The following is an 11,747-nucleotide window of genomic DNA, read 5'->3' as shown; positions in this document are numbered from 1 at the left end:
TACTCTATCATTATAGCTACAAAACCTCACTACTCTTGTCTGGCCACAGGGTGTAGCTGTTGTTACACAATGTATTAGGCAAAGATAAATCAATGGCCCTAATCTTTCAGGTTTTTTTTTTGGTTTTACTTTGTTTCTCCATTCTTCCTAAGAATGAGGGACATTTTTCTTAAAAGGAAGTAAAATGAACATATATGTTCATAGAAACAGATTTAGGATTTCCTTTTACTACTAATTTGGGCTTTATAAAGAATCAACTCATGTCTTAACATAGGATGGCAATATTCTATTTGCTATTGAGATAAGCGCGTTGTTTTGGTACTTAAAAACCATTTTGAAAGCCTACCTTAAAAAAAAAAAAAAAAAAAAGAAAGAAAGCCTACCTTATCATTTTGTTAATTTTACCTGTTTAATAGATTTTTTTTTTTTTTAGCTAGCCTTTACCATTCTAAAATGTTTGAACTTGAAGACAATTTAAAATACTTTGATTTATCATTAAAGATTTTAAGGTCTTGAAAGTTGTAAGTATTAGTCTCTTTATGCTGTTAAATATGTCTAGTATGTATAGGAGTTTCCTGTTAGAGATAAAATTGTCAAGGTTTCGTATCTTAGAATGTATTCACATTTACCTTAGCATTTGCTTTAATCTGTTTTGTAACCAAAGAATCCACGATATATCATGAATATGTTTAATTCTCTTGACAAATATAATTGATTTATTTTTATGGTTAATAGATTGCTTTTCAAATTTGAGCATATAAGTGAGCAAATTATACATTTCTCCATGATGGCTCTAAAATTTGCATCTTCATTTTCTGCTTCAAACTAGAATTTTTCCCCCATTACAAACCCGTAAAAGAATTGTCTTTTAAAAGTTTCTCTTTTGACATAAATTAAGTTCTCGGAATAGGATATTTCAACCCACCAGTGAATAAAGTTCTTAGATTTTGTGTAGAGTGTGTCTGTTGATTTTACATCCATTCGTAACCTTAACTTCTAGTAAATAATAACTTACTGGAGTAGGGAATGTGGGGATTTCTTGGAGAAACAGGAGAATAAAATTCTTACGGAATTTTTGATACGTGAAATTTTAAAATGCCATTACTTAAACAGATTGAGAAAGTTTCCTCTCTAAACCAGGATCTAAAACAATGTCAACATTCTCTGTGAAAATTATCAGAGATATGCCATTATCATTTTCATTTCTTGCTCTCAATCCAAACTGAGCTAGTGTCCAACTATGCTGGGCATAGAAAAGTTAAATTCTTGCTAAGGGAAAGCATTTTAAATAATTTCTATATACACTTACCTATTTTCCCACTGCCCAAATCACTTATATTCTTACACTTAGATTTTTTTAGGTTGTGCCCATTCTACCTTTCTGGTAGGTAAAATATTAAAGTATATTTACCTGTATTATATACTTTTGAAAATAGGTTTTAAATGCATGAATATCATTTGACTATCTTTTAAGTATTTTGAATGGTATTTGATTTTTTTTTAATTTTTTGATAGGGCCATTGGGTTTACTTAAAAAATACATCACAGGGTTATCAAATGTTATATATAAGAAGCCTTTTTTTCCCCTGCTAGTCTTGTTTCTCTCATTCCTCACTAACAATTATAATATTAGAAGTGCTCTTTCTGTTCAGTGTTCCATTTCCACATTTGGCTATGTTAATGTTTCCCCACAGTTCAAACCACTGATAGAAACAAGTATGCATGTCAGTGTTTGAACTGACTTTTTTACCTTGGGTACTTCTACTCACCCGTGGAAGTGTGTTGGTAAAGATGTTGCATAAACAGAACCATTGGCATGAGAACCTCCCCAATATATCATTTACTTCCCACTAAATGTAAATGAAGCTTGGGGTGGGACTAAAAACATTTTTTTAACATGTTCCCTGGGGATTTCAGGGAAAACCTTGAAAAAAATACAAAGGTCAATTAGAAAGTCCTGCCTTAGAAAATGTCCAGGGGAGACCCTGAAACATAATTAGAGCATAAAATAGTAAAAAATGAAAATTATGCCAGCGACCTAGGATAGCAGATTTAGTATTGCTCATACGAGATGGAAATTGACAGAAGTTGGAAAGGTGAGTAGAGGCCAATTAATAGAGGCTCTGTATATCTTCTTAACCTGGATCCTGTTTATGTCCCTTAGTATACTAGAGCAGGCAACATGGTCAGATTTGGATTCTATATAAATCACTGGCTAGAGTAGAGAATAGATTTAATGAGGGGCAAGTAAGAATCAGAAGCATAGAGCTTACACTAGTGTATATAATAATAGGGATGGGCGGATTATTTCAATCTGAAACTTCGGAAAATGTCTAGAGGCAGATTGGGGAATGATCAGCATCCAGTGATTTTGCATTGGCATAGAATATTGATACTATATTAAGTCAGCCAAGAAAGCATTAGACCAAGGATAGAATCTTGGGGAATCACTTAAGGCTGATGCAGCATGGTCACAGAAGCAAGAGGAAAATGAGCAGTGTGGGAATCTAGGTTTAGTAGTAAGGGCATTAGTCTATTTCTCTTTATCAAGAGCATTGTGTTAACCCAGTTTCACATATAGAATGAAGCCCAGGATGGTTGAGTAGACTGTCCATATCCATGTAGCTAGTAAGTAGGGAGCTGAAATCAAACCTAGGTCATCTGGCTCCAGAGCTCAGTAACCAACAGTTCCAATTCCAGATGCTACAGAGATTCAGAGAACCAGAGCTTAAAATATCCATTACATGTTATGACCTTTACAGTAGAACTTTCAGAGTAAATAACTGAAGCCAGCTTACTGCAGTTTAAGAAAGACATGAAAGCAAGTTTAGACTTTCTAGAAGCTTCACAGAAGAGAAGGACAGAGTAAAATAATAATGTAAAACTTAATGGGGTGAAGTGTTATACTCAGAGGTTATAAAAAGTCAAGGAAATTTTCAACAATATATAAATGAATACAAGAAATCAAGAGGGCCAACTGCAGAATTCTCTAGGAATTCAAAGCAAACTGACTGTATCTTAATGCCATCTTTTTTGAATGAGGCATTTACAAGATGGCTGAGATAAATCAGGTTTTCTTGGGGAAAGGTGTGAAAAGTACAATTTCTTAGAACAGAGAGGCTTACTCCCAGTTACACATAGATTTCAGCACTTAACCACAGCCTCAGCCAGCACTGGAATCCTTTCTCTCTCAATGGAGACCAGTTGTGGGATATAGAAGACCAATCAGAAGTCAACCACATTCAGTGAAACTGTATAGAAATTTGTTCATTCTAACTATAATCTTCAATTACCAGAAATCAGTGAAAAATATTCTCATGAAACAAGTGGTAAGTAAATCCCAACCTAAAGGGATGAGGGAGGACTATTTGGTAATCTTACAATGATGATGAAATACAATAGTTTTAAATCTTGTAGTGCTGCTCACTACCTTCTTAGCCCTGCTATGTAAGTGCTTACCATGGAAAAACAAAAGTAATAGAAAGCATGTATCCCCTAAAGTCACTTATCTGTAACAAACTAGGACAATGAAATGTGTACCCGTATTAAATTAAAAAGCAATGTATAGATACAACAAATAACTTGCCTAACAATCCATTTAGAGCACCAAGAGACAGGTGATCTGGATCCAGATCAGAACTCTAGCACACGAGCCATTATCTCCCAATCTGTAAAATGAGGACAGTAATTCCCACCGTCTTAGAATAGCTGTGCAGATTGATCATCTGTATAAAATGCCCTCCGTGGTGTATGGTACATAATATGCACTCAGTGTTTTGTTACTATCAAAACTATCATAATTACTATGCAGGAACACCTGAAACAGAAACTAAGGGAGAATCTCTTCCCTTCCTGCTTCAAGTTTGTAATAAATGTTGCAAAGCAGTTCACAGCATTCAGTTCTCCTTATTATAACTTCAAAACAGCCTAAAATATCTTGATATCCCACATACAGAACCTATGATGGACAATCTTCAATGCATCCTTCTTGATTCTAGTTTTTGTCTAATAGAACTTTTCCAGTGCATTTGGGTGTGTGTGTGTGTGTGTGTGTGTGTGTGTAACAGCAGCTTTGCAACAGCATCATTAAAGACAACAAAGGAAAGATGTGAAGATTAGGAGATTTGTTTCTTTTAGATCACTGTCAAATAGTCCCTCTGGTTGGGCTCTTTTTTAAAAACAAAAGCAGGTAAAATAAGAATGTAGGATGATGCTTCCAATATAGCATAGAGTTTTCCAAAATTGAATTATCAAAGATATGCAGTCATTGCAAGGGGGTATGCTGCTTGAATGGATTGCTCTAAGCAAGGCAATAAATTCCCAATCCTTGTCTTCCAAAAATACTCTTTTCCAAAACTAGCTGAGAAAATCACTTTTCCCACTTTGCCAAAAAACAGACAAGCAAACACAAAACGTCCACAATACATCTCTGACATCTTCCTCTTGTGAATTATGCCAGGTGTAAAACCCTCTGGATACCAAACAGACCGTAAAAAAATACTGGTTGAAGGAAGCCTCCTTTAATATCTATACAAAGCATTCTAGCCCTTTAAATCTTTTACATTTATTTCCCTTAAGGATCAAATTGGCCTGTCTAGGGATATTCTGAATTCAGGGCAACCAAAACAGTATTGGTTAATTATATGGATTTTTAAAAATATAACCGGACCATTTTATAAAAACCAAATCTATTAAGATACATTGGATAAAACTTAAAGAAAAAAATGTTAAATGATTTCTTTCAGACTGAAAGATAAGATAGAACCTATTTTCTCAAATCATGTCATGAGCTCTTTATTCCCATCACAGTCAATGCTAATTTCATTTTACAGCAAACAGTAGACATTTATGATAAAACATTTTGAATATAAACTTAAAAATGTGCAGGTGAGCAGAAAGGCTTAAGGACCACTAACAGATAAATGTCTTCATATATGTATGAGGACTACTTCATTAATAATTCATTGTCCTAGACCAGGAATAGATGTCTGTATATTGTAACACTAGACAAGCCTCTTCTTGAGAATATAATCTCTACTATCATTTCATTCCAATCTTCTGAGGTTGTCTTAGCTATAGAAACAGTAAGAGTGATGGCATGTGGTACTGGAAAGAATGCTAAATTTGGGATTTTTCAAAAATGGTTTCTATTTTTTGAATAGCTGACACATGGCTCAATCAAAATGTAGAAAGAAGTTAATCAGTGAAGGCTCTTCAGTTTTGTCCCTGTGCCACACAGTCCTCCCCACCCCAAAACCTTAACAGACATCTCATTTGTTAGGAGTGTGTACGTATGTGTTCCTCTTTCAGACATTTTTTAAACATATAAAGAGAATAAATATATTCATTTTTGCCTTCCACTTGTACACAAATGATGGTATGCATTACATCCATACATAGTGTTTTTCACCTTGATTTTTACTTACAATTCATTTTGGAGAACTTTCCGTATCAGTTCATGAAGAGTGTTTGTTTTTTTTAATATCCAAAAGGTATTACATTGTATGGTTGTAACCATTTATTTATTTAACCAGGGCTTTATTAACGGATACTGGATTATTTCCAGTTGTTTCCTATCCTGAACGATAATACTGTTGTGAAAAACCAAGTTCACTTTTTACTTCTCTTGTGTCCAAATATATCTTGAGAGGCCACAAGCAACAGCCTGGATTCTAGACACATATGGCTGGGGTTTGAACCCTCCTTTCACCATTTACTGTGTCCTTGGGCCTGTTAAGTTCTCTGTACAAGTTTCTCATTGGTAAGAACTCAGGTTACTGCAGAGATTAGTGAATGGCTCTATATGGAAAGTTCGTAGAAGGATGCCTGGCATACAGTAAATGCTGGATTAGCTGTAGCTATGACTGCTACTGTTACTATCATCATCGTCTTTAGGACACATTCCCAGACACAGAATTACTAGGTCAAAAAGGAAATACACGTCAGATTTTGACAGATGTTACCAAAGTGATTTTTTTTTTTTACCAAAGTGATCTTCATTAAGGTTCTACAAATTTACATTCCCAACAGTGATGTGTGAATTGAATGTCTACTTCCTCACATGCATGCCAAGAAAGTATTTAAACTTTTTGAGTCTGATGAATGAACTGTTACTACGGTGTAGTTTTAAGTTATATTTCTTTTTAGTGAGGAAGGTATTCTGTTCTCTGGATTTCTTTTGGTGTAAATTATCTGTTCAATTCCTTTGTCCATTTTATTTGAAACCTGGAACTTGAATTCGTCTGAATGAATTTGTAGCTCTGTGTACTGTGTCATACTTAGGCTTTCCCTATATAAGAGTTCAAAATATTTTATCTCATAGCTTATAATATGGTTTGATTTTTTTGTCCATTTAAATCATTCATTTGGAAATTATCATGGTGTAAGTTTTGAGCTATAAATCAATGGCTGCTACCCAGTTGTCTCAAATTATTTTACTGAATAATATCTATTTTCTGAAGTGATATGAGATGCCCAGTTCATCATATACTTAATTACCATATTGCCTCTTCTATTTCTGGAGTTGCTATTCTACATCTCTCAATTCGTACCCTTGTAATATTGTTTTACTTTATATTTCAGTATCTGATGGAGCTAATTTGTACTTACTCATTAGTCTTTTTCAGATATTGCCTAGTTGTTCATGTTTGGTTTAAAATGAACTTTAAAATTGATTTGATAATGTAAAAAAATGTTTTCCTCTTAGCATTTTTTTATGGATTGCAATAAGAAATTCAAAGGCTCACTGGAAGACCACTGAAATCTTCATGATGTTTTCTTCTTATCCAAAAATTTAGTGTCTTCTCATTCATTTCAATCTTATTTTGTGTCTCTCAGGAGCATTTTAAAGTTGAATTCTCTTGTTCCCTTTTTTTTATTATTAAAGATTTTATTTAGAGATGGGGTGAGTACACAGGGGAAGGGAGGGGCAGAGAGAGAGAGGAAAAGAGAGAATCTCAAGAAGATCCCAAATAGACTCTACACTGAGTGAGAGCCTGACTTGAGGCTCAGTCCCAGGACTCTGAGATCATGACCTGAGCCAAAATCAACAGTCAGATGCTTAACCAAGTGAGCCACCCAAGCACCCCTGCTTGTCTCTTATTCAGTTTATTCCTTGAAATCTTAACTTCTTTCTGTCACTCTTAGATGAGGTCTTTTCTTTTGTCTTTATATTGCAGTATTTATGAAAACTATTTGTCTTTAATAACCAACTACCTTATTGACTTTTCTATTTGTAATAAGTTTTCAGTTGATTCTCTTGGGATTCCAAAAATAGAGTCATATCATAGTAATTATTTTACCTACTTTTAAATATTGATACCCTTGCAGTGGCTGGGTGGCTCAGTGGGTTAAGCATCTACTTTCGGCTCAAGTCTTGATCCCAGCCACTTGTCAGGCTCCCTGCTCAGTAGGGAGCCTGCTTCTCCCTCTCCCTCTGCCTTTCCACCTGCTTGTACTCTCTCACTCTCTCTCTGTCAACTAAATAAATAAAATCTTTTTTAAAAAAGGCAAGTTTATTAAAAAGTAATAATAAAAAAAATATTGATACTCCTATCTTCTTTTATCTATTTGTTTTACATAATACTTCTCAAGGCAATGTTAGATAATAGTGAGGATAGGCCTTCTTCTTATCTTAGATAAGATTTTAGCATAAATGCTTGCAGTGTTTCCTCATTAGGAATCATGCTGGTTTGGGGGTTGAGACAGATGAATTTTAATCACATTCAGAAATTTGCATCTATTTTTATCTTTAATACTATTTGCATCAAAATGTGTGTTGAATTTTGTCAAATGTTTATTTAGCATGTATTAAGATGATCATATATTTTCATTCTTTAGATTTATTAACAGAATCACATATTCATAAATAAATGAATATGAGCCTTCTTTAAAACTCTAATATGAACCTTCATATGAAATTATTTTAGTTTTCTTATTTGGGGCAATTCTTACTGAGTTTGGTACTAGTACTATATTTCCTTTATTTAAAGGAGTTTAGAAATTTTTTTCTTCTGTTCTAGAACAATGTAAGTTATACTGAAACTGTCTATACTTTAAAAGTCTGATAAAATTTTCTAGTAGAACCATCTGATAACTTTGAACAGTAACTTCAACAATGCCGCTTTCTCATTGTCAGTTTTTGCAGATTATATTTTCCTAGAAAATTATCCATTTTAACTAGGTTTTTTCTTCTTTTTTTAGTCTAGATTTGCAAAGTAGCCATTTACTTTACACCTTTTTTTGTCTATTCATGCATTTAAGACTTTAACTTTCCCTCTGAATACTGCCTATGCTGAATCAAATAGGTAGTATGTACAATGTTTTTGTGATGTGTTATACATTCAACATGTTCAATTTCCTCTCTGAGTCAAGAATTGTTGGAATGATTTAAAGAGGTGGGCTTTGTTTACTTCTGTTTTGATTTTTGGATTTTAGAGACTCAATATTTTTGGTTTTGCCATTAAGTTCAAATTTTATAGTATTATGATACAGTTTTATCTGTATTTCCAAATTTTTGAAATTTACTGATATTTTTTTCCTTGTGACCTAACATATGGTCAATTTTTGTGAATGTTTCTGAAGAAGAAAGAGCAGGAAATAGATCTGTGTTTTCCAACTACAACCTTAGTATGTTAATGTATCAATTTTCAACATCATGACTTAAAGTACAGACTCTGAAGTCAGACTGTTAGGATCCAAGTCCCAGATTCACTATTGAGATCTTATGCAAATTACTTAATTTCTATGTTTCTTAATTTTCTCATCTGTAAAATGGCTGTAATGGGAACATCTACCTCTTGGGATAGCTGTTAGGCTAATATGTGCAAAGCATTTATTTCATTGTCTGGAATGAAATCACTATAAGTGTATTAGCTGTTACAATTATTTAGATTTACCTTGTTAATTATCTAGTTCATCTAGAGCATCACTGTCCAAATGAAATCTAACACAAATCATGTATGCTATTTATTTTTAAGATTTTAAGTTATCTCTACACCCAATGTGGAGCTCAAACGTACAACCCTGAGACCAAGAATCAAATGTTCTGCTGACTGAGCCAGCCAGGTGCCCTCATGTATGCACTTTTAAATCTTATGGTAGCCATGGTAAGAAAGTGGAAAAGGTAAAATTATTTTTAATGGTATATTTTATTCAACTCATTATATCAAAAATCTTATCACTGCAGCATGTAATCAATATTCAAAATTTCTTAAGTAACTTATTTTACCTTCTTTTTTGTGTACTGTCTTTGAAGTCTGGCATGTTTTATACCTATACCACATTTTAATTTAGACTAGCTACATTTCAAGTGCTTGACAGCCACACTGGGTAGTGCTTGGTGTTTTGGATACATAGGTCTAGAATTTATTTTTTGTGTACTCGGTACTTAGTATATCATGAGCTGAGAACATGAAAATAAATGTCATATATTATTAATATATTTCTGTGTTTTTCTTGCTGAATCTCCTATGCCTTTTGTTCTATAAATGTTTATGTTCTGTAATTTGATGAAAAAACAGTGGTAATTATTATATTTTCATTTTGAGCTTTTTTTTTTTTAGCATTAAAATGGGCCTATCTCTCTTTGTGCCTTTTGCCTTGAATTTAATTTTGTGCAATACTATATTTATGAGTAATGTTATCTTTGTTTTCATTTACCTGCAATATCTTTGCCTGCTTTTTTAACTTCTCAAGCATCTGACTCACTTATGACAATCTCTCATACACAGCCTATAACTGGATTTTTCTTTACTAGTCTGTAGTTCAGTTTAGCCCATTTACACAAATATGACAGGTATATCTGAACTCAGTTCTGATTATTTTAGGATTTATTTTCCATTTTTATGACTTTTATGTATTTATTTTTAAGTATTTTATTTATTTATTCATGAGAGACACACAGAGAGAGGCAGAGACAGAAGCAGGTTCCCTTGAGGGAAACCTGATGCAGGACTTGATCCCAGGACCCCGGGTTCAACTCTGAACCAAAGGCAGAGGCTCAACCGCTGAGCCACCCAGGCATCCCCATTTTTATGACTTTTAAATGTTATAAACTCTCTTTGCTTTGGTTTTTGAATTCTGGTATTTAGAAAGATTTAGAGTTTTATTCCAATGTTTACCTTTATAACTATGTGAAGTTGCCTTCACCATATGTTTCTCCAGAATTACTAAGAAAAGTCATTGGAAACCTGGAAATAAGGCCAAAGATGGCTTCACAGCCTTTGGGTCTCATTCTAAAGTACTAACAGTGTAACTAAGAGCCATCTGACTTTCTAGAGCAGTGATTTTCAAATGCAGTATCCAACTAGTAGCATCAGCACCAACATTATCTAAGCACTTGTTAGAAATGCAAGTTCTCAGGCCCTACTCCAGACCAGTAAAATCAAACTGTGGATAGAGCCTAGCTATGTGTTTGAGCAAGACCTGCAGAAAATTCTGATACATGAGTAGTGTTTCTCAAACAAGAGCAATTTTGCCCCATAGGGAACACTTTTGACTGTCAGAATTTAAGGGAGAAGAGAATGTGCTACTGGCATCTAGTGGCATACTCTGCAATGTACAGGAGAGCCCTCACCTCTTCCCAGCAAAAAATTATCTGGAAACAAATGTCAGTCAAGCAGAGTTTGAGAAACTCTCTTCTAGGGGAATATAACTTTATTTGCTACACTACTTATTATGGATTAGGATCCAGACGTTAACTTATAGAAAACTTCAAAAGATGCAAATGATTTTTGTCTGGTAGAGATTCAACTTATTTCTGTGCAGTAGAGAAGATCATCTAAATCTTAGGGTTGAATTGCCCTGCAGGATATTGTGTTAGCTCTCTATTATTATGTGACAAAATGCAGTAAAACTTAGTAGCTTAAAACAACACTAAGCATTTATTGTTATGGTTTCTGTGGATGGGGAATTTACTAAGTGGCTTTGATATGCAGAGAAACAATTTTCAGATGCTCTGTAACACTGTGGCTTGTTTTCATGTGAGAGGTCTTCTGACATCTGTTTATCCTTTTTTTCCCCTCTACTATGCGCCTGGGTTTTTGTTTTGTCTTAATTGTTTTTAATTTTGAGGTTTTATCCAAAATTTGTGGGAAGTTAATTTAGGGAAGGAGCCAGAATGATGTTCAGGCCAGGTGAAATTTGTCATGATCCTGGGTTTTGCATGTAAGTTCAATTAGCAAAAGCTAATTGGCAGAGATTGGCAACTGTGGGGTTTTTTTGTTGTTTGTTTTGTTTTGGTTTTTTTGTTTTTTTTTTTAACCCCAAGACTGAAGCACTCTGCTATGGTAAAGACAGATGGTTTTCTTGCAAATATTCCCTGTGTGCTCTGCTTCTTCGGCTTCTCAGAACCAAACCAGGTCCAGGAAGCTCCTGCCACTGGCTGGTACATGCATTCCTTTTGTTGTGAACAAAGGATTGAGGATACACACTTCAGAATGTACCTGTGTGTTGAGAGGGATACTTATATGGCCTGATGTTTGTTTATAATCTCTTTACTACAGCAACCTCTCCCCAGGTCCTCCTGCAACCTCTGATCAATCCCTCTTGGGCATCTTTCCTGTTGGCCTAGGATTTCAGATCTCTCCTGGTTGCTCTGCATATGGAACTTGTTTCTTGTTTTTATTCTGGTTGTTGTTTTTTAGTGATTTTCAGTAAGATTAGATAATTTCTTTTTCCCAACTTTTTAAACTACAAAACTTCAGAAAAGCATAAGAAATAGCACCATGAGGGGATCCCTGGGTGGC

This window comes from Canis lupus, chromosome 17 (assembly GCF_011100685.1).
Source record: "Canis lupus familiaris isolate Mischka breed German Shepherd chromosome 17, alternate assembly UU_Cfam_GSD_1.0, whole genome shotgun sequence".
Lineage (NCBI taxonomy): Eukaryota > Metazoa > Chordata > Mammalia > Carnivora > Canidae > Canis > Canis lupus.
This window is presented reverse-complemented; position numbering follows the sequence as displayed.